Source organism: Larimichthys crocea, chromosome XX (genome assembly GCF_000972845.2).
Source record: "Larimichthys crocea isolate SSNF chromosome XX, L_crocea_2.0, whole genome shotgun sequence".
In the NCBI taxonomy this organism is placed as follows: Eukaryota; Metazoa; Chordata; class Actinopteri; family Sciaenidae; genus Larimichthys; species Larimichthys crocea.
The window spans coordinates 17,270,958-17,294,706 of record NC_040030.1 but is presented as its reverse complement, the minus strand read 5'-3'; the positions used below and the strand labels follow the sequence as shown (position 1 = coordinate 17,294,706).

General features: G+C 41.7%; 1 protein-coding gene across 1 annotated transcript in view; it reads left to right on the top strand.

Moving 5' to 3' along the window:
• Window positions 1-618: 618 nt before the first annotated feature.
• The window catches only part of large1 (LARGE xylosyl- and glucuronyltransferase 1), a 102,646-nt gene continuing 79,515 nt past the window's right edge, over window positions 619-23,749 (top strand). The window contains exon 1 of the mRNA XM_010741761.3: window positions 619-1,187. The gene's annotated coding sequence lies outside the window, so the exon portion shown is untranslated. The remainder of the gene's footprint in view (window positions 1,188-23,749) is intronic.

Sequence of the window (23,749 nt, the reverse complement as noted above, 5' to 3'; positions counted from 1 at the left end):
TGCCGAAGTTTTTGCAGATTTTTAGATTAGCCAGGAGGTGGAAGAGGCAGGACAGCCAACATGGAGGCAGCCAGTGCAGCATACTCTGAGCTTCAAAGCTGCTCTTCAGAACCCTGTGGGTGACATCATGCATACACCGTCCATTCTTTATACAGTCAGTGATTGCAATAAGCGACTAGGCCCACACTGTGAAATCACACACACTGTTCCTTTTATATCCTAATATAAAAACATAAAACATAAAAAATAACTATATACATATTAAAAATGTGTGTGTGTGTGTGTGTGTGTGTATATATATATATATATATATATATATATATATATATATATATATATAATATACACACACACATAAATATATGGACATGATGTATCTGTAGACAATAAGAATTGTTATTATTATTATTATTACACACCCTCTTCGTATCAACCAATAACCTGGGTTGGGGGCTCGTATTCAGTATGGTGTTAGATGAGGCTGCTGGTCCTCGGCCCCAGGTCGCCGGGTCCGGTTCAGACTCCGGTCCGTTATGATCCACTCCTTTTTCCCCTCCGTCCCGCTCTCTGAATGCAGTGCTGTGATTGGACGCTGGATGCTTGTCAGGAAGAAAGAGCTGCTGTGTTGAGGCCGAAAACTCAGACACAAGCAGGACGTGGACGATACCGGAGTACCTCCGTCGGAGGGATGTCGGAGAGTGTTTCTTTTTTTTTACACTAGCTGAGGTTTAACCGGAGCACCGACCGAGCTCTCCGTGCTCTGCTGACGAGGCCGCCGCGGTTCTGCTTCTCCCCTCCCGACTGTGGGTCGCTGCTTGCCCGCTGGTCACAGTAATCCAGACCCGCTGCTATTAATGAGACCGAGAGGAGACTGACGCTGCTATGTGGCGACGCAGCCTCAGACCTGTCTGAGATTTAAGTCTTTATCCAGCCCGGAGGAAACACAACAGCTACGCTGTTGCTGCCTGCTGCTCGCCGGGGCTAACGGCTGAGACTGTCGGAGCGGTGAAACACCGGTGAAGCTCTAACTACATGGAACAAGTGAGCGGCGGACCACCGTCTCATTTTGCGCAAGAACTGGTGATGACTGACCTACAGACAGCGGCGTCCCTCTGAAGCAGCACCGGGGGATTTCTCACGGAGGTCTGTCGGATGAAGGCAGCAGCAGTTTGAAGCCTCCGCATCAGGTGAGTGCTATCCGCAGTTGTTCACTAGCACGGGCGACCTTAGCTCACCAGCCAGCCCTCGAGCTGCTTTAGACCGCTTCCCCCCGCGATATTTTTGGCACGACTTGTGGTTGTCATTTGTTATTCCAACCTTTAAAAAGTCCCCGTGCTTATATTCACATTAAGGCCTTTATATGTATGTGTGTGTGTTTGTTGAACAAGAGTGCAGACAGTAACGGCGCAGGTTCAGGCTGTGTGCCGTCCAAACGTACAGAAAGCAGGGCAAAACGCTGCTTTAACACCCCCTCCTCCTCCTCCTGCCCAAACAGAGGGGGGATTAGCGGCACATGGGGTCGGTCAGCCCCCCTCTGACTTCCCCGGCTGTCGCATTCTGACTCTTCACCTTATGGAATTGTTGAAAGACAGCGCGGGACACCTCGAGACCTTTTTTGTATTTTTTTTAATTTTTTTTTTTTTTAGTATGTTTATTATTACTGCCCTCCCAGTCCTCGCGCGTGTTGTTGGAAGCACGCGGATGCATCGACCAGCAGCCATACGTAACAGCGGCGCGAGCCGATGGCAACAGTTGCACGGGAGCAGTTCAGAGTGTAACAGCGGGAAACGCTGAGCGGTGACAGGGCGTCGTTAAGCTAACACTTGTCACTTACTGCTCGTTTTAGCAAGTCATTCTACGTAATGTAACATTAAACCGTCAAATATATATCAATAACAAACCTTCAGTGTCTGTATGGAACTGTACATTCTAGTTATTGTAAGTTATGTTTATCACAAAAGTTTTCTTTGGAAACACAGACGACTTTTTGGCTGAAACCAGACCAAACCAGCTCCAGCTGCATTCTGCAGCCTCTTTAATAACTCATTGTTTTTATTTAGAATAAACTGAACTGTGACATTACATTTCCCATAGAGTTTTAAACAGTAAGAGGACACATCTGTCAGAACATTTAAGCATTCACCTTCTCAGAAACATGTAAAGCCATAACATTTTGATACACGTGTATGAAAGCATCAGCATGAGCGTAAGACTGAGGCAGAACAACACACCACAGGGCAGCAACTGAACCGCCTCATCAGGGATGATTTCTTCAATTAAGACAAATGGAAATGTCCAAAATAATGTGACAGTGTTTTATTCAGACATCAAACCACACACTGGGGATGATTATTGTCATTACTGATATCATTTTGTCATCCATTGATTAGTCTTCAGGTTGATTGAAAGCTGTTCAGTTTAATAACATGTTAGAAGCTCAAAGCTGTCGTGAACGTTCAAAAAAGACTTGATTCAGACTTGTTCACTAACATGTGGATGACTGGATTGAATGAATAGTCTTCATTCTGCTTATTCAGTTGGACAGACACTCCAGAACACACAGGCCATCAGTTTGTGACTGTATTAAACATAAAAAAGCAGCATGCAGTGGTCTGCTTATGCTTTGGAGGCTTGTGTGGGAGCTGGGCTCATGTTGGGTGAGAGGCAGGGTACACCCCGGGTATGTCAGCAGTTCATCACAGGGCTGACACATGGAGACAAACAACCATTCACCCTCACGTTCACACCTACAGCCAACTTGGAGCCATCGATTCAGCAGTCTGTGGACCCTCAGTGGAACCCACACAGACACGAGGAGAACCTGAACTCCACACAGAAAGGAAGAATCATGATCTGGAGACTGTAGCTGTGATATCTGGTGTTTTCTGACTGATCTGTGACATTTTCTTTTCAGTGCTGTCACTGCCATCAAACGTGTATTTGAACAACATTTAAGCTGCTGCCGTTGTCAGATGAAATATCCCAAATGCCAGAGTTTTTAGGAACAAAAACACGGCCATGGTGACATTTCGATAACACATCCTGTTAGAGCCTGACCCATACTGGAGTTTATTAGAGAGTGAAAACATTCTCATACCTTTTTTATTGGACAATATTCCTGTCCAAAATGAAAACGGTAAACTTTACAAGACACTTAAGAATTCTAAAAGACAGATTCTCCATGAAAACAGAAAGTTTTCCTATCATCTGTTAAATTAATGAATTGTCCGACTCTAATCATTGTTAATTCCTCTTCTCTTTTATAACTCGTGGTTTCTGTTGAGTGTAAACGTTCTCCTTCCCCTTCAGCATCAGTGGATATACGTGTTCAGGTGAAGATGGAGCCGGGTTTTGACCTTTAACTTGCTCTGCTCACCTGTGCTGAAGCACACTCGCCTTAGAGAATGAAGCATCCAGGTTTAGACGCTTCCATCTAATGACTCAACAACTTTTAGACAATCCCAAGACAATCGATACCCCCACCTGTCCCGGTATACACGGTGTATCAGTATTATGTGTGTTTGTCTCCATTAATGAGTGTGGAGGCTGACTCTCAGGGGGGATGTATGGTGGAACAGCAAACAAGCCTGTTCTGTCCTCTGCTTCATTGATTTCCCCGTTCGAGCCCGGCGGCATTAAACAGCCACATTTCAGGTGATGCACTCATCACAGTGTAATCACTGGAGAAATTCTGGAAGTTAATGCCCCTCCACTGGAGAGAAGCTCGCACTCTGAAACCACTGACCCACGAGCCATGATCCTACAGAACATTTTGACCTCCACAGACCGCCACGAGTCCCACAGCAGGCATGAAAAATGAAAAATGATTTGTGCAGTATGTCCTGGCACATGTTGGTGTTTCTGAGCTCCTCTTCCAGGACCGTGTGTGTTCTTCATACTGTATGCTGGTGCAGTGTGACTACACTGTAGAAAAGATGATAAACAAGTCATTTACTGGAGTTAATTGGAACTGCGTGATGGCCTGTCTCTCACTGGATTTCTTGCACCTCAGATTCCCATCAGACACTCCACTCATTCCATTTCAAACAAGAGGCATGCCATGTTATTGCTGCTGCATCCTGATTATCTAACTGATTCTTGTGTGCAGGTTTTCAGTGCTTCAAACTGACCTGAATGCTGAAGTATGAAAACAGCTGCAGATTGTTTGATTATTCATGTCATGTATCTGCCTCAGTCCTTTCTGAAAAACTCTAAATGAGAGGTTTCAAACAGCTGCTCTTGTTACAGAGATCATTTTTTTTGTCACCAAGTACTGGTGAGTGTCTTTGTGCCGGACAATATGAATCCTACGTGCTGTCATAATTGGCAGTTTCATGTCTTTCATTAGCTAAAAATCAACTTTTACAATAATGAAGCGACATGAAATTGTGACATGACAAGACATGTTCATTAAGTGTTGCTCATTAAGTGATGAGCTTTCATTGGCCAGATGATGTGCCGGCTCACACTGGAGTTTGACGTTGTACATTTGACTTTATTTCGAAGCCAGCAGTGACGCTGAAATAAAGCCTCAACTGTCCACAGTGTGCGTGTGACACCGCAGCAGGTCTGGGGGGCCATTGGAAGCAGAGTGCAGTGAATCCAGGTACAGTAAGGACACATTCCTCACACACCTCAGATCAGATCATGACTGCAGGAGACATCACAGAGACATGTCTCACTTGTTATGATGTCTGCACTCTCAGCTTTTGGGTGGGAAGTTTCCTGTTCACCCCTGGCTTTGAGACTTTGATCCTGGGATTATCTGTCCTACATATCACACACCGCAAACCACGTAAGGAATAAAAAGTCAAATGAAATGTGTCAGATGTCAATGTGTTGTAAATTATGTTCAGTTTGTTTTTTTCTAGGTCATGAAAAAGCAAAAAAGAAATCAAACAGTCAACTTTCAAAGATTTGATGAAGCTGAGGTTTCTAAATGGAACTGTGTCAACTAAACGTGATTAATTAGGCACACAAAGGTTCCATAGAATTCATAGGATCATCAGCTGTTGTCTTGGGTGGGTGTGTAAAGTTGTTGGATGTTGCAGGGATTGGCACATGGTGCTGTACTGGTGTAGCTGCTCAATATTTTGCAGTGTTAAGCTGAAAGGTGACGTTGAATGAAATGTGTACACACACTGGTGGACTTGAATATGTAAGGCATTGTATCTCATTGAGCACTGAGCTTGTAAACAGAGAAAACGGCTACATTTTAGTGAGTGTTTGAGTTCATGAAGGCGTCAGATGGCTAGAAGACAGCCAGCAGAATGAAAGCATGCGATTGCGATGCAGATGCACAGAGGCGGTGTGGAGACTGCTGCTGGAATAACCTCTGACATTCAGGCTGAATGGAACGGACCATTTCTTCCCGGCCTCCCTCTGCAGTGGGCGCTCATGTGGGAGTAATTCAGAAGCTGGTTATGTGGCTGCTGCTTAGCACCAACATTTCTGTTTTGTATAACAGCATGTTGAGAGGCTGAGCTTGGAGCGGTCTATGATAATGTGCTCTCGTAGAGAAGGTGAAGGTTTTCTTGTTCATACTTAACAACAGCAAACTGTATGGTTAATATTTCTGTTCACCGTCTGTGTGGTGTATCAGTCACTGTACCGAGTCCTCTGGCTGTCGCTGACCACTGCTAAATTACAGGATGGTTTTCCTCTCCGAATGTGACACACCCATAAATGAGAGATAAAATCCCGTCTTTAACAATATGCAGTGTTTCCCACAGGTTGTGGTTGGTGCCATGCCGTGTTGACGGGCAGACAGACAAAGGTCCAGTCCAACTCGCAAGTTAAACTAACATGTGTAACGTTAAAGCATTAAGTGCTGCTTTCCTTTTTTAGGCATCCAACACACAAACTGCCCAGTGTGGTGTTTTTATTACCGGCTTAGGATAAAATGCTGTAAGCCGAGCTCAGACTACAGGAGTTTTGGGCCTGTTCAAGCTTCTGATAAGTGCAGAAATCTGGTCTAGGATGATGGTCGGTACTGATGTTGGGCTCAGTTGATCTGGTAACGTGAGGGCTTTACAGATCCAGTCTGAGAGATTCTTCAGGGTCTGAAGGTCCCATATACTGCAGTGTCTTACAAAATGGCGCAGGTAGTATCAGTGGATGACTGCTGTCACAACTCTTTGTGTTAGATTTCCACTGTAAGAATAACCAACACATGTTGGAGGCCCGCGGCCCGGCTTGTAAACCTTCTTCTTCCTGGTGGTCCAAACACTAACACAAACTAACGATGCTCTGAGCTCACAGTTTGGACAGCCAGGTTAGCAAACTGAGCTAACATTAGCTAACGGCAGCTACACTTGGCATCAGTTTACTTCACTGTCCATCATAAACTCTGTAAATCCCAGAGAGTTGAAGCAGAGCAGCTGGAGGACATCAGAGGGAAAACCAGAAATCATTTTCTCCATAAAATATGATCCAGTTTCATTACATAGTGTGAGAACAGAAACCCCATTCACCTAATTACAAGTAGGGTTAAAAAGGGGTGGAAGGTTTCTGGCAAATTTCCAAAAACTTTATGGCAGTGTTCCACAGAAGATAAACTGAGGAATTTTGGAAATATAATATAAATTGGAATTATGGAAATTCATGAGAATTAAGTGTAAATTGGGGGTAATTTAAGCAAAGTGTATCATATCCAAACATAAATCAAAACATTGAGTTTTGTCATAAGCAGACATGCAAAAACATTTCAACAGATTTATTTGTAAGTAGAACTTTATCAAGTTTGAATGATTTTATTGAACAATATTATGCAGTCCACAAGCTCAAATGTGTGTCTTCAATAGTCTCTGTGTGCTCTGGGCTGTGTGGTCCAGGTACAGAAATCACCTGTGCAGGTAGGGGGCGTGGCCTCAACAGCCCTGCAGTGAGCAGTGTGCTATGTGCATGTGACTGAGGAATAGCAGATATTCAAGTGGACCTGCATGAATTCTGGTTGTTTTATCAAGATTATGATAGAATATATTTTACACAACTATATTTAAGTTCCCTGTTAAGGGCCAACCTTCAATTTTGTAAATTCCTGGTTGTTTATTCCCATAAATCCCTGTTAATTCCCATGGAAAGTTTCCATTTCCATGGAAAGTTTCCAACTCTTGAAATTTGGGTTGCAAGATTCTGGGAATTTTCAGTCATCAACATGATTTGTAATCTGTTATTTTGTGGTAGAAAAGTTATGCAGTGTTGCTTTAAATACACATGGAAGTATTACACGCATGTCCTCAAGAACTATTGAATCCGTTATCATACACAATGAAAAACAGTTCAACCAGGAAGCACCAAATTCGGTCACTAGGTTTTCTTTTTCTTTTTTTTTCTTTTTATATATCTTTATTAGAATTGTGTAAATGACAGAAAACAGAGGCAGAATAGAAACAAACACAGGGCATATTTCAAAAGCATAATTCTGTACAGTACTGCATCACTAACATTAGAATCTTAGCACAAGTACTAAACAATGAAAGGTGGATGGCACTCTATGAACTCCTTTGCTCGTCAGTGTCATATTTATCAAGGTGAGCCAGAAAAGGCCACCATATATCTGAAAATTGGTTAAGATTGTCCATCATGCGGTATGGAATTTTCCCTTAACCAGGTCTTAAACTGAGGCACAGTATCTGACTTCCACCGTTTTTTTCAATACCATTCCGTACATGAATGTACTTTACACTGAAACATACTGTCTCAGTATAGGAGAAACCCAGAATAATGTTTAAGTTGTTGAGGAGGTTCTGCACAGATCAGATCAGTATCTAAATGAACCAAAACATAAATATCACACTGAACGTGGACGGTAATCTGGACTGAACAGTCTTAGCAGCAGAATGCATCCATCAAAGATGACTTGAGATCACTCTGTTTAAACTAGAATAATAAAAGTGATCCACTGTCCATGGCCTCTCATGGTCTGCTTACAGTACAGTCCACCTGCAGATGAGCCGCTGGTCACTCTCAGGTTTGACTGTAATAATCACACGTTAGTGCATCCTCATCAGAGGTCAGCAATAAAATGGTAGAGCACTGCAAGCACCTGTCCTGACAGCTCGCTCAGCCAAAGCATTGATCACACTGGACAGCAGTGGAGGAGGCCAGGTCTGGATCTGGTTCATGAGGAGCTAATTAGACCTCAGTAGCATTTAGCCCAGAGCAGCCAGCAGAAACAAGAGGAAAGAACCGGGCCTCATTTGGTGCTGTGATGTTCTGACACGGTGCCCATTTCCTTTAGCCTTCTACACACTTACAGGTGATTATGGGTGATCATAAGATATAAGTTTCCTGTGTTTCAGTGTTCAATAATACAGCCCTGATGGATATCATTACTTTTTAGCTTCCATCTGATCTCCAGCAGTACCAATCCTCCTGCTTGCACACCAAATGCCGAATATGGTGCTATTTGAGTGCTAGAACGTCTCTGTAACTGCATTAACTTGTGAGCACGTTACAGTCCTCTGCATGTGTTGACATTGACAAATGACATTTGTGTATCACTGCTCTCTTAATAACGTTCTGTCTCCAGCAGTGGAGAGCCGCCTCTGTGCTGAAGGCTAGGACCCTTGAAACCACTGCTGATCCTCCACACTCGTACAGAGGCAGAGCTTTTTGAAATCTAACCGTCTGTGGACCCAATTCCCAACTGGCGTCGGCTGGAAGTTCTGTGAAGTGCTTCAGTGTGTGCTGGTTGATTGGCTTATTTGGAGTCCAGTGCTCCACTCTGCTCTTTAGTCTCCGGGTGAAACTCACACAATACTTCAACTCCATTAAAGAACGGAGGCTCCACTCTCTTTACTGACTTGAGTTTGTGTGTCACTCACTAAGAAGAGACCCCCGGCTTTGGCTTGAGCTTGGCGAATCCTCCACCAGCCCCAGAGCCCATGTTCCCCAGAGACCTCCACCAGTTTTAACGTTCCGTGATCATTTAATCATGCGGCTCTTCCAGACTTTCTACATGTTATCGGACCAAATAGATCAAATTTGGATAGAGACATGAGTCCTTTTATGAATTTTCTTCTTGTGTTTCAGACACATGGGTCAGACCCTCCACAGAAAGTGTTCTCCTGCTAATGAGCACAGCCTCTGAGAACAACAGGGCATAACGTTCCACTGCCCAGGTGATGTGTGGCTTTTCCTAAATGATTGTTAAGTAGCGAGCTCGGTCAGCCGTGTATCTAACTGAACTGACTCAGCCAGCAAGAAAACCAGCTCAGCAGGCTCTTGTGTCGCTTGTCAGACTGGACAGCGCTGGTTTCAGAGGTTGTGTGCACGGACACCAGCTCATAGTGTCAATTTTTACAGGAAACTGAATAAAAAATTAAGCAAACAGCACCCTGCTTCCTCTGTCATGAGGACAAAATGTATTTCTAACTGTCTGCAAAAGAAACGTGTTTGTGTGAGGCACCAGTGTGCGAGACTGTTCAGGACCGAGATGAAAGAATCTCATTAAATGACAAAGACAAATGGAAATGTTGGAATGGCCTGTGGCTGAAGTCGACTCCCAGGTGCCTCAGTGTTGTCTTCTGGGTTTAACTGATTAAAAACAGACATTTTAATAGCGACGAGTGGTGATGAATGTGATTAAAAGCAGTGTAGTTTAAATGCAAATGTCTGAGGAGAGGCCCGTCGGGCACGCAGGCACACCTGGACCAGAGGATAGCAAGCCAAGTGTCGGCTAAGCGAATGAGCTCATTCTGAAGTTGGACAGAAGGCTAACGGAAGGAAAGCCACAGCTTCAGATCGGCTTCAGCCAGGTAACAAGGCTAAGGTGCATGTCCCATGATGCTCTGCCTGGCCTCATTTCTTTCACACTTGTTTTGACTGCAGGCTGCATATTAAACGTGGTACCAGCTGAAGGGCGTCTTCATTTGTCTCTCTGTTTTTAAAAAGACGTGCATGCATTCAAACCTCAAAGCCGTGTAATCTTCAGTGGTTTTCTCAGTGTCATTTCCTGTCAGTTAAATGAGAATGAATGAAACATTAAAACTGCCTTGAAAACATCATTTATTAATGTTTGCAGGCAGAGTTCTCACCTGAACCACAGCACAGCACAAACAGCTAGTTCAAGTTTCTACAAAAAATGTATGCGTTCCTGTATACAGTCATTTTCTTATCATATCAGCATCATACAATGATCATCCGCATCTAAGGGAGACCAGAATATTGCATATGGATCAAATGACAGACATTGTCCATGCAGTGCATGGATTGTGTGATAATCACCTGCTTTTGTGCCATCAAACTCCAGAAATAAGACACAGGTGGTGTTTGCTCCTGGATGAAAAGTAAAAAATCAATCATTAGATGGATCTTTTAGATTGCATGAATTTGGCACTAAGTGTTATAGACTTCACAGACTGAAGTCATGAACTTGACGAGCTGAAAAGGCAACTGAAACGTTAGGTATCAGTAAAAAAAAATTTAATCAGTTTACCATTATAAATAGGGTATAACTTTTTCTAATATGGTAAAAAGATATTGGTGATGTTGGTGTCACATTTTAGGTTGCCATTTTATTACGAATTTTGCCTTATGAATACAGTAAAATAAAGAGACTTTAATGATCCCACACTAGGGAAATTAACTTGTCACAGTAGGTCATATACACATGAAAATATAATTGAGAAAAAAATACCATATGAATGACGTATGAAATAAAGGTTTTGCCATGAAATAACACACATTATGTGTTTTACAAAAAAAACAGTTTTCACAGTAAAATTAAATTTAAAAAAAAATAATAATAATAATGGCTGGTTACCAGAGCAGTTACAGAGATTCTGTTATTATACTAATAGGATATTAGTACTGTTGTAATGCTGTAATTGGCATTTTCTTTCATATTTTACCGTATGATTACAAGTTTCTTTGCCATATGAAAGTAAAAATACCATATGAATGCTGTTTTGCCACCTGTAAATATTAGTGTTTTACTGCGCAATTAACAGTCTCTAATATAAAATACTGCTTTATTTTGTATACATTCCCTTAATATATAATAATAAATATTTCCCATGAAATCTATATGAAATATGTTTTATTGGTTGATGATTTCAGCTCTGTACATACACAGAACTTGCTACCTCGGGCACTGTGTGCTGGAGCACGGTTTTACTCCTGTCCATGAACTATTTGTCCCTGATAGCTGGTGCAGTAATTAGCTCAAAGTCTGCTCCTAAAATGTCACTAAACTAATATTTCTTCATCACAACTTGTTGATGTATCGAGTAAACAAAAGAATGTTTCAGTGGCTTGCCCGCTGATTGGAGTATGTAATTGGTTATTCATTATTTCCCATTGATTGACTTTGATTCATTCTAATTCTCTTAGCGTTCCATCCTGAGTGTGCCGTGTTGTCGCCGTGCTGCCTTTTCAATTTCTCTGTGTCGCTGTAATCAGCAGATATTAGATAAAGGCTATAACATCGTCTCTGTCAGCAGCCACTGTGAAAACTGCCCCAATGTGGCTGCTGGTTGCTTTCCCCAAAACACATTCTCTTCATACATATTACCAGCTGCTTGTATCATGTAGATAATGTGTGCACCTGACAGACATGCAGAAGTTATTATCCATATATCAAAGTCTTGTGCAGCTACATGTGACATCAGAAATATTTCCTGTTCATCTCAGGTATCTCCCACAGATCCTCTGCTGCTTCGGTGTGAAGGTTGTCACTGCCAAGGGCATGCGCTATTGATTTGTGCAGAGGAGGCTCCATATTGACCCAATGGGATGTCTAGAGAAAAGCACTGCGCCCAGCTGCCACTCAGCTGTAAGCCCCCAGAGCTGCCTGCCTCTTTCTGATGGGCTTGTTCCACCATTTAAGTTTTCCATTGTGCTTGTGTGCCACTGACGCACTGTGTTTTTCCTTTCTGTTGGCTCACAGTACAGATATCTGTCCTGTCCTGGTAAAGGCCTCAAACCCTTGTAGTCCTGGCAGGAAGGCAGGACTCTCTGAAGGCATTAGATCCCTGATTTCATGAAAATACCTCAAAATGCTGGACAGCATATAACCTATGAGTTGCTGTATATACACCAGTGTCTCTGTGTACGCACAGACATCCATTTGTACATCAGTTTGTGTCCACTCATTAGACCTGTCAATGAGAAGAACAAGTGCAGGTTGAGGACTGTGTTGCATTTGTGAGGTTCTCCAGCAGCACTAACACCGCTGTGGCTATTCCTAGCAGCCCGACCACTAAACCATGATCATTGATTTATTTCTAGAGCTCATACTGAAATAGAGTTTACAAAGTGCTTCACAGTTCAGGATCAAATGAAAAGATCCAAATGTTTGCTTCAGTGGGAATAAAACAGAATTTATTCAAACTTTCACCTCATACAGTGTGTAACTTTTAGACCAGGGCTCTTCAACCAGTGGTCCATGACCCCTAGGGGGGTCTGCAAAGGTACTGCAGGGGTTCTGCCAATTTTTGGCCTAACAATTTTCACTGGAATAATGGTGAATGTGAGCTGTCCAAAGACACACAGCTCTTGACATTTAATAACATAATTATGCATGAAGTTTTTTTTATCAATCATAAATGTGTATAAAAGCTAATAACCCAGTATATAGATAGGTTAATGAGGTGAAATAAAACTCTGTAAAATGTCAAACATTTTAAAAAATGAATTCCATGTGGGGTCCCTGTTCTGTTTGTGTCTCGTCCTTGGGCTAAAGCCTTCAACATATGGTGCATGTCCATGGGTCCATGCACTGCCATGTTTCAGAGCTCGTGTGTAAAATCCTTGCAAAACTTCTGCTATCTGACCTGAACCCGATGGCCTGTTTTGTTGCATAAAGCTTCAGGCTCACATCAGGTTGGTTTCTTAAAATGTGCTTTTCTCTCTCTGATCTCAGTACACATTATGTCACACGCAGTGGCCAGTGGGAAGAGTGCAAGAAGTCAGTTTGTTGAATGAGCCTGTCAGTGAGCAAGTGAAAACAGAACTTTGGTCTAAGATTTGGCAGACTTTGATTCAGGTTCTGTCACGTCAGGTTTTCAGAGTTTAAGCCCAGCCTGAGCTGAGATGCAGGTGAAGAGGATTCAGACCTCTTTAAATGGTGAATTTTGTGTCTGAAGTGTGATGAGCTCTGTCCATTCTGAAACATGTTTAAACATCCGGGATGAGAAGCAGATCCCTCTGCAGACAAAATAAATCAAAGGCCACGTCGTGCTGTGAGCACCACAAACACAGAAACTCATTCACCTCTGCTGTATTGGGGTGATGGCACAGATGGTATTGGGTAAGAGGCACAGAGCTTAGAACTTGAAACACCAAATGAAACCGGCCTGGCCCGGTCCGGCCCAGCTGGATATCATGAACAGCAGCTCTGCTCGAAGTCTGCTCAGCTCGCAATGTTTTATTTATTGTGTTGATTCAGCGCCTGGTATTTGTGCAACTGTGGTACATTGTGTTGTTGGACAATAATTGGATTTCCAGAGTGGACAACATAATGGTGGAAAAGGACAATAATACGGCAAGGGTAATTATGATTCATATTTTAATTGAACAGAGCTTGTTTGGATGTGCTTGTTGTCTTTATCTTTGTTTTGAATGTTTGTAACAAACCACAGTGCTCGGCTGTATCTCCAGGGAGCAGAGATACCAACAGGATTTATTTACCTTGATAAAACAATTTGTGTTTTGAGGAGGTGGAGGAGGTGGAGAGGCTTTACCAACACACAGGGATGACCCGTCTGTGTTTGCTTAAGTTGCTTTGTAACACATAGCTTGATACTATCCGACAGAGCTGATAAGGGACTGTGGTGATACTTGTATCGAGTCAAGAAACCGCTTGAGTTGACGTTGTTGAATCTTTGGAGACATGCCACAGCTTTATTTGTTCATTACGTCCATTTATACACTTCAATTGATTCACTTAACGCTCTGTGTGAATCTGACCTAGTGGTTTACTTTCTCACCTTGCTGCAGTAATGTACGGACCCTGAGACATCCCTGTTGGGTGTGGTTACAGGTGCAGCAAAGCACACTTCTGACTAAATTTTCAGTACATTTCCAGAAATCTCTTGGAAAATTAGTGAATTTTGGAAATATATGTGAATTAATGGAAATGTATGTGTATTAAGTGTAAATTGGGGCTAATTTAAACAAACTGTATCATATCCAAACATAAATAGAAACATTTAGTTTTGTCATAAGCAGACATGCTAAATAAAACAATTAAAAACATTTAAACAGATTTATTTGTAAGTAGAACTTTATCAAGTTTGAATTATTTTATTGAACAATATTATGCAGTCCACAAGCTCAAATGTGTGTCTTCAATAGTCTCTGTGTGCTCTGGGCTCTAAAGTGTGGTCCAGGTACAGAAATCACCTGTGCGATAGGGGGCGTGGCCTCAATAGCCCTGCAGTAAGCAGTGTGCTATGTGCATCTGGTTGTTTTAGTCAATATTAGTCAATATTGTGTTAAAATATATTTTCCACAACTAAAGTTAAGTTCCCTATTAACGGCCAACCTTCAATTTTGTAAATTCCTGCTTTATTCCCATAAATTCCCGTTAGTTCCCATGGAAAGTTTCTGACTTGGAAAATTGCCAGAATTTTGCAGCCCTACTTCTGACCACACCCAGGCTTCAGTGATGCTGTGGGTACTGAACACACTCTGTGCTGTACAGCGGCGTTACAGAGCAGAGCTGCTTCTTTGAGTGCACACACCAGCTGCAGAGAGATCTTTAACCAGACAACACACAAGTTTATTTTTGTGTTGTCATCAAGTTGCTCATGAAATAATCATCAATCGGTGACAGCTGCTATGACCTGCTGCCACTGTGTGTGTGTTTGAAGCTGCTATGTGGATGTTTTGTACACTGAGAAATGGTTCAACTGTTTGCCCTGTGCACTCTGTAACTGAGAGGAATGACGTGTGTTTTTAATGTGGTCTATCAGTGTGTAGTTCAGCATTGATCTTTTATGTCACTGCTTATTAGAATCTGCTGTAAGTGTCACCCTGACAGGCCTCAGGTTCCATGGGGATGACACCATTTCTGTTTTTAGTGCCATGCCCTACTTTTCTCCCCATGGCATGTGTTTTGAGGTGTATTGGGGCTTGGGGTGGGGTGGTGGGTGCAGTAAAAGGACATTAAAATCGTCTCTGAGTCATGCTCTGCATGTTGTGATCAGTTATTAAAATCATTTTCACAAAGAAACCAAACTGGTTCAATGATAATATTCATTCTGAATATCAAAGAGAATGATTCATATGTGTCTAATGTCTGTTCATGTTCATTATACAGTGGACTGAGTTTGGACAGTTTTTCTAACCCCAAACCCCACCAGGCATGTCTCTGTCACGTCGTGGCAGTGACACTGTTTTGGTCCGTCCTGCACCTGACTTCAAACCCCACTGGGAGTAGTCCATTGACTAGAACGCGTCCATGTGCGGTGGAATTTGGTAAATGAAGGCTTTTTTTATTCAGGCTACAATCCTGGCCTACTTGTTAAGACAATATTTCTCATTTCTTTCATGAAGACATCATTCCCCAAAATCAAGCATCATATCAGCATGAGTATTAAAATATTTCTGATACTTTGGACACTTACTTCCAATAAAGGACAATCTTAATGCTGCAGTGTGCTTCTATCTTTGCTGCTTCCTTACTCATTAATGCTCTTTTGTCTAAATGGGCTCAAATCTCAGCAAGGTTAAAAAATCTCGTGGATAGCCTGAAAACTGATTAGAATGGCTGCGGTGACCACGGTGCGTAGTAGTATTTGCTGTATTTTCCTGCTTTTTTAAATTGAGACAATAAGATGCATCTACACTAGGGCTGCTCGATTATAGAAAAAATCAATATCACGATTATTTTGGTCAATATTGAAATCACGATTATTCAAACAATTAATTTTGAGTTTCGCAATGCATTTATTCAGCATTTCTCTCTCTCTCTCTCAAAATACACTTTGTTATTGATTCTTTATGCAAAACATTCAAATTGAAAATAAATTTTGGCTACAAATATGTACTTTACAGCTGTTTTGCAATGCATAAAGCATTAAATCAATAAAATAAATATACTTTATGGAACATTAAATAAGGCATAGAAAAACATAAATGTATCCAAAATAAACTATGGATCCAGCTGCTCTGCAAATTCTCAAAATAAATATAATAATAATAAGCATAAGCATCAATAAGCATCTTCTTGAAACCCTCACCCTCGACTGTATTAATGGGTTGCATATCTTTAGCTAAGAAATATCCAAGGGCAGCTGTTAGGCCCCGTTTACACGTACACGGGTATTTTAAAAAACGGAGACATTTCCCTTCGTTTGTACCGATCTTTTACACACAAACGGTGAATTTGCCTCTGAAAACGAATCAAGTTTTAGGCGGCTGATGCGCCAAAAGTGCGACCAATGTTTACCTTTCACTATGACGATGATCATGGAAGCAGCCTCCCATAGGCTTGGCGTAGTTATGATGGCGCTCGATGGCGTATTTATGTGGGTTGATGTGAACGAAAACTTTTTTGAAAACGATGCTATGTGCACGATGTTATTTTGGAAAACAGAGGGAGGGAAATATTCGTTTCTCAACATAGCCGGCTATGTGTAAACGTAGCCTAATGTCTTGTGCCTCTCCGAACTTGTCGGATAAGGAGCCGCATTACACAGTGTGTTTGTGATCGATGACTGAGTTTGCGTTGACGTCTTGCTGGTTGTGGCACTGGCTTTGTCTTTTTGTTTCTTTATTAATTCGTCGTGAGTGACTTTGTGCTTTTCTTTGAGACGGTTGAATAACTTTGTAGTGTTACCAAGAGGAGCAGCTATTACCTTGTAGCAAATCTTGAACATTATGTGCTGCTGCTTCTCGTCGGATTCTTCTCATTTGCTTTAAATCTCACTCACTGTTTTTGAACACCAGACGACACACCTCCTCACTCTTCAGCTGCGTGAAGGAGTATGGGCTATCCTGTTAGTCAGCGGAGCCGCGAGAAATGGAATGTATTGCGCATGCGTGTCTCTCAGAAATTGTGTAATGAAAAGTGGAAAATAAATCAATCGTTCAAACTCAATTATATGATTTTTGAGATCGTTTGACAACAAAATCAAAATCGTGATCATAATTTGATTAATTGCACAGCCCTAATCTACACACTGCTACACCACAGGGACGTTCAGCAGCACTATGTCCAGAACACACCTATGATTAATGAAGAGCCTACATACAACCCCTTTACGCTTTACACCTTACTTTGCACACAGATTATGTGCCATTAAACTTACAGTGATGGAGTTGGACACGTCACATTTGCACTACAGACCACAATCTGAAAGTCCTTCCCTGTCCTAACGGTGCGGCTTGGCTTTTGACAACACCAAAGAACTTGTAGCCAGAGATGAGGAGGGAAAAGTCCCCATGAAGATGAATGTTTCAGTGGGAAGGCTTCTTTTTTAATCCTTTCTGCTTGGCCTCCAGCACAGAGTTGGACATGATTAATTGCTTCATCTGGGCCACTAAAGGTCTGTGTCCCTCCCAACTAAACAGTAGTTAATCTTGGAGCTGTAGTATAAACGTATAGTGCTGCTTTATATGAAAAGAAGCTAAAATGCCAAATGTAACTGGAAGATGTCTGTCTGAGTGATAACCAACCTCTCGACTCGGAGAATTGCCTGTCACAACTATAAGTGAGGTTTAACGGCAAACGTTTTCTGAGATTTAAGGTGGATGTGGAGGATCGGCCGAGTTCAAAGTGTTCACAAACCATTTCTTTTTGAGTGCACTCAGAGAATAGATTGTAGGTCTCCATGGTGACAGAAACTCTGCATCCCAAATTCAACCTTGAAAAGTGGTGATGTGGTGAGAGATTTAAAGGGTAATTGTGGTTTATCTCTACTGTCTCATGAGTCTTCTTCTCGTACTTTTTTGTCCATTTCTATTAGATAGAAAATGTCAAATGACTCCTTGAAGTTTTAATGCACAGAAACGTTTTTCCCTCCTAAATAACTATATATTGTCCAATGCTGTTTCTAACCTTGTGTATTGTTTATGGGTGGAACTAACATTATTTATTTTCTTTGATTAAATGGCTAATTGTTTCATCTTTAACATCTTAAACAGTCTAAAACTCCAAAGAGATTCATAAAGTAGAGCAGGGAAAAGCAGCAATGTATTTATTCCCAGATAACTGCTCTAACTCATTTCTCTCTTTAAAAAAAAAAAGTAAATTCTTGCATGTTTGATTCTGATCAGTTTGTGATAACTTAGCTCAATATCTCCACATTAATTAAAGGTGCTGGCTTAATGCATCGCTCCTGGATTGTGTCACGACAGACATAGTACTAGAGAATGATTTGTTGTCAAGATGAAGGAATGTAATGATCGCTGAGACTTACGGCATTGCCAGCTGTCCGACAGGGCAAAACATGAACTGAATGATTTTGTTCCAGTCCAGAAGAAAAGATGCAGGTTTACCTGAACCGTGCTGAGTTTGACTGTCCTCTCATAGTGTTGCTTCACCAGTTCCCCGGTCCAACGAACTGTGCACTGACCTCACCATTGGTTTCAGTTAATTTGGTTTAACATAGAAACTCAAACTAAACTTAATTCAGTGAGGGAAGATGATTATTGCACTAAAACAGTTGAATGGTTCTTTCTGCTTGTGTTACCCAGTCTGACTCTGTGCTGGTGATGTACTTTCTTCCTCATGACTACCATCTTATTATTACTAAAAGGAAGAATAGTGTAAATAAGACTGGGGTTCCAACAATGCAGAGTTATCCTTTAATTCCTGACGCCGTGAAACAGTTTGCGGTAAACCGTGATGCGGCGGGTTGAGCTCGGATTCCAGATTTGGTTTCTTCCTAAATGATTCCACAAATCTTCATGACTCAGGGTGTCTTTTTGTGTTGGGTTTAGGGTAATGTAAAATCTTGTCACTGCATCAGGAACAGCTCCCAGGTGGACCTCCTCGGCACAGTAAGCTGATTTCCATGAGAAGCTCCTCCACCATGCTGGAGGATTTGTGTGAGTTCTCTCCTCTTTAATGGCTTTATGTGCTTCTAAAGCTCCATTGACATACATACTGCACAGCCTTCTTTGCATTGCAGTGCACACATCTCCCCCTACAATAACAGAATACTGATGAGTGTACAGCTAAGGTAACATAATGAAATGGAAGACAACTCCCCCTTGCACGATCAATATATTCTCCTCCCCCCCGTGGGTAAGACAGGAGCCGTTTAGTCCACAGTACTTCTCTTCTGACCTCTGGACACTCTTGATTATCATGTCAAGAGGAGGTCTCTCCTCTATCATCTCTGTGTGGCTGTGATATGCAGTTCTTTTTCATCTATCCAGCTCTAAACACTGAGAAGAAGAGAATGGAAGGTTGCATCCATTCTCTTCTTCTCAGCTGGTCCATGTGCACATTCTGCCTCCATTGTCAATACTTATGAGTTCTAGCAGTGTGAATTCCTGGTGAGAATGTTTAGTTTAGTTTTTGTGTGTATATAATGTACAAAAAATGCTCGTAGTGTCACTGCAACCTTTGCTTGTATTGATCACCGAGTTTTACTTTAAAATATGCAAAATATGCTTGTTTGACAAATGCACTGATGTTTGTTTTCCTCTGACTTGGAATGGTGAAACTATCACAAATATAGCAAAGAAGTAGCAGGAGCAGACATGATCTGGAACAAAGGAAATATATACCTATGTTAATAAAACACTAAGATGGAATATTGACAAGCTTTGAAAACTACAAAAACAGCATCAAACCAAATAGAACTTACAACATGGTTACAAGGTTAAGAGATAAGCCAGCTCAAATCCTCTTCATTCCTACTATGATATAGCCTTCTGTGTGCAGATATTGATAGTACTGACCTATTGGGAGCTGCACACACCTCTCACCGCACTGTCTCAATTGTGACTGAATAAACAAGTTGCCACGTCGCTGTAGATGAGTCCAATCATAATCAGCTGGCAAGTCTTACTACAGCTAAAAAAAAACTGACTGCAATTTTGGAATTAGCATGCCAATGTTAGTTTTAATCAGCATAAAAATCGAACTCAACAGAATTTTGTTTTTCAAATTGTTCTCCAGTATAAGATATTGATTATATAAAGCTATTTTATTCATAATCCTCCCACATCATCTTCTTTAACATATTATATAACCCTGTCCACTTATTAATTTACATAATCCATAATTGTTTTAAGGTGAGCAGCTTTAATACATCTTATTATTTCCCTGCTGGAAAGCTCTTCTTTTTGTGAGATTACTTTCCTGGCAAGATGGAGCAGATTACAGTAAATATGTATTTTGGAGTGAATCAAGACTATGTTTAAAAAATGTTTTTCACATCCCCAAACACAGTGTGTCAGACATGACAAGGGTTCAAAGACAACCCTTCAAATGTTGATTTTAGGTGGGAATTACATGGATTTAAATGTCTGAACCTGTCTGTAGACAAAGGGTGTTATGGGTAAGCACTCTAGAGGCTGTCAGTTAAATGTACTCATGGATCAAAATTAGGTCATTGAATAATCAACCGATTCTCTCATTGTTCCAGGTAAATTATCTGTATCCGACATTCAGCCAACTTGATCTTCTCGAGCTTGTGGTAGAGTCAAACATTGTCCGTCTAGAATGGCCGTGATCTCTGGTGGCCACGGCACAGCCGGAACGCATCGCAGCTGTTCCTGGTGGAATTTAGGAGCCAGACACAGATATCTGAAAACCTGCACACATAAAACCAAATTATTACCATGGATAGTGTGACAGAAAAAATCAGCATTTTGTCATCTGGGAGAATCCACTGTTAACATGAAAAAACCTGATTCACCTCCATGTGTCCTCATTAATGTAGATTATGACAAAGGGTTATTATTGAAGTGTAGGAAATAGCCGGTCTGCCTGGCACGCTGTCTCACTGTTTCTGCCTCACTGTTTCTGTCTCGCCGTTTCTGTCTCACTGTTTCTGCCTCACCGTTTCTGCCTCGCCGTTTCTGTCTCGCCGTTTCTGCCTCACCGTTTCTGCCTCACCGTTTCTGTCTCACCGTTTCTGCCTCACCGTTTCTGTCTCACCGTTTCTGTCTCGCCGTTTCTGCCTCGCCGTTTCTGCCTCACCGTTTCTGTCTCACTGTTTCTGTCTCAGCGTTTGTGTCTCACCTTTGTGTCTCACTGTTTGTGTCTCACCGTTTGTGTCTCACCGTTTGTGTCTCACCGTTTGTGTCTCACCGTTTGTGTCTCACCGTTTGTGTCTCACCGTTTCTGCCTCACCTCTGGAGGTCGAGCATCCTTTCCCAGCAACACTGCAGCGCTGTTCTCACAGAACAATTCAATCAGACTCTCTCAGCATGTTTCCCCATTGCCTTTTTCAACCAATAAACCACTGCTCCCGTAATCATCGCTCATCACTTTTAGTGTCAACACACAGCAATTTACTATTGAGCTGTGGATATAAAATTCCATTTTCTATTAACTTACTGTTGAGGCATGAGGGAAGGCTCACCATTGACATCTCTAGCAATGACTATAAATTTGAGTCCAGGCTATGGATATCACATTACTTTTTGTACCAGGCAAGATTAGAAAAAATTTGATATGATTCATAGCTCATCTCCGTCTCACATAATAAATGGTTGTGAGTTTTAGGGAGGATTGGGGCTTTTATGGTATACACTAGGTTTGACCGAGAAATAAAATGAAGGAGTGATATAGACCTTGTGTTGATGCCTCATTCAATTGTTAGAGTTCATGGACTGTTTGTCTTTGAAGAACGTGGCTAGTGGAGGATGCAGCAGCTGAGGAAGAATTATATGGACTATTTGTGCTTGAGAAGCCAACACAGTAATGATTGCCTCTCAAGCAGAAAAGCATCTATAGAATTCTCACTTCTAAACTCATGGAACATGAGAGGAGCTTTAATCCTGCACACATCGAGCTTGAGCGTGGTATTGGCATATCCTTACTAACTGAAAAACATCCTTCACAAATATACTGTATGTGTTTCCAATATTTCTTTAATGGTGCGTGATATCTAATAATGACGCAAGAAATTATGGTGGAACAAAATGTTATTCCCCCCTCCCTCTATCTCATTAAATGTTCTCTCAGAAAAGACATATTTAAATGAACACTGAAAAAAATCATACTTGAACTACATGGCTAAGTGGTGGTTGTGTCTCAGAGGCAGAGCGGGTCGTCCACTAATCAGATGATCGGCGGTTCGATCCCCGGCTCCTCCAGTCTGCTATTGAAGTGTCCTTGGGCAGGTTACTGAATCCAAAATTGGTGTGTGAATGTGTATGAATGGTTAACTCCTAAAACTGATGAGCAGTTGGCACCTTGCATAGCAGCCAATGCCATCAGTGTATGAATGTGTGTGAATGAGATTCGTACTGTTAAAGTGCTCTGAGTGGTCGGAAGACTAGAAAGGCGCTATATAAGTACAGTCCATTTACCATGTAAGTGTAAACTGGTGAAACGTTTACACACAAAACTCTAGTTTTAGGAAAAACATACACATGCTCTGTGTCACCCTGAACTTCACAGGAGGGTTTATTCACTAAATGTGTTTGTCTTTTTTACGAGGGGCATGGGATCTTTATGGGGAGACAGCAGGTCAACAGTAGATATCACAAATAAATGGTGGATGGCCGTCCACCAATGGGCTCGAGGTTGGATTCCGCTGGATTCTTCACATGATCTGTGTTCATTTCTAACGAAGGGGATCATATAAGTGGGTTAAATGTATGAATGAGTGTTTTGTCATTGTCTCTATGTTGCCGCCCTGTTATAATATATAGACTCCGTTATAAAGCTGTGTCATATCTTAACTATGCTGATAGCTGATAACGGGCCAAGGCCAAAAATATCCTTCAGTCTGAGCTCTGCAACCCGCGTCGTATCCTAATGCATCCCTGCATGACTGGATCTGCTTACTCAGTGCTCTGACACCTCACTTGAATATGGTAATAAAAGTCTCCAGTGTAGCATTTGCAATGTAAATCACAGTATCCAGTAGAGAGCTAATATCACACAGGGGTCAAAGGCTAAGGAGCCTCTGAAATGAGTCATAGTCCTCCTATCAAAGCAGGGCTCGTCACACTTCAGAGACTCGTTCAATCTCCTTTAGCCTTATTTAACCCCGTCTAACACACACACACACACACACACACACACACACACACACCCAAACCCTGGATATTCAGTGAGTGCCGGGACCAGTGCTGGAATACTTTTCACTTTTTACTGGTTGACACGATGATAATTGGCATCCTGGCTTGTATTTGTGCCAGCCTCTGCAGTGCCGGCCAGAGGTATTATGTTTCATCCCTGGGCAGTCTCTGGTGAAGATTAAAAATCAAATGAGGTCAACTGGCTAATTGGACAAATGTGGTGGTAACAGAAAGAGGATTTCCACTAATATCGTGTAATGAGTCTTCTATAGGCTACTCTGTGCCCTGAATTGCACTAGAAATTGACAAATTAGTTTAGGTCATCAAAGTCAGATTAATATGTGACTGCATGATTTATGCAACATGTATTAACACGAGTCTTTTAACGTGGTTGGCAGATTAAAAAAGGTTGAACGGCCGTGGTTTCTGGAGTGTCTCATTCATATTCTATATGAATTATTGAATGAGCTAGATAAGTTGGCTCCACGCAGAGGCTCTGTTATTTGACTGCACATTTCTAATTTCACCATTGTTTGTAATCTGTGTTAAAGGCACCAGCAATTATTGAACCATAATATTTTATTTG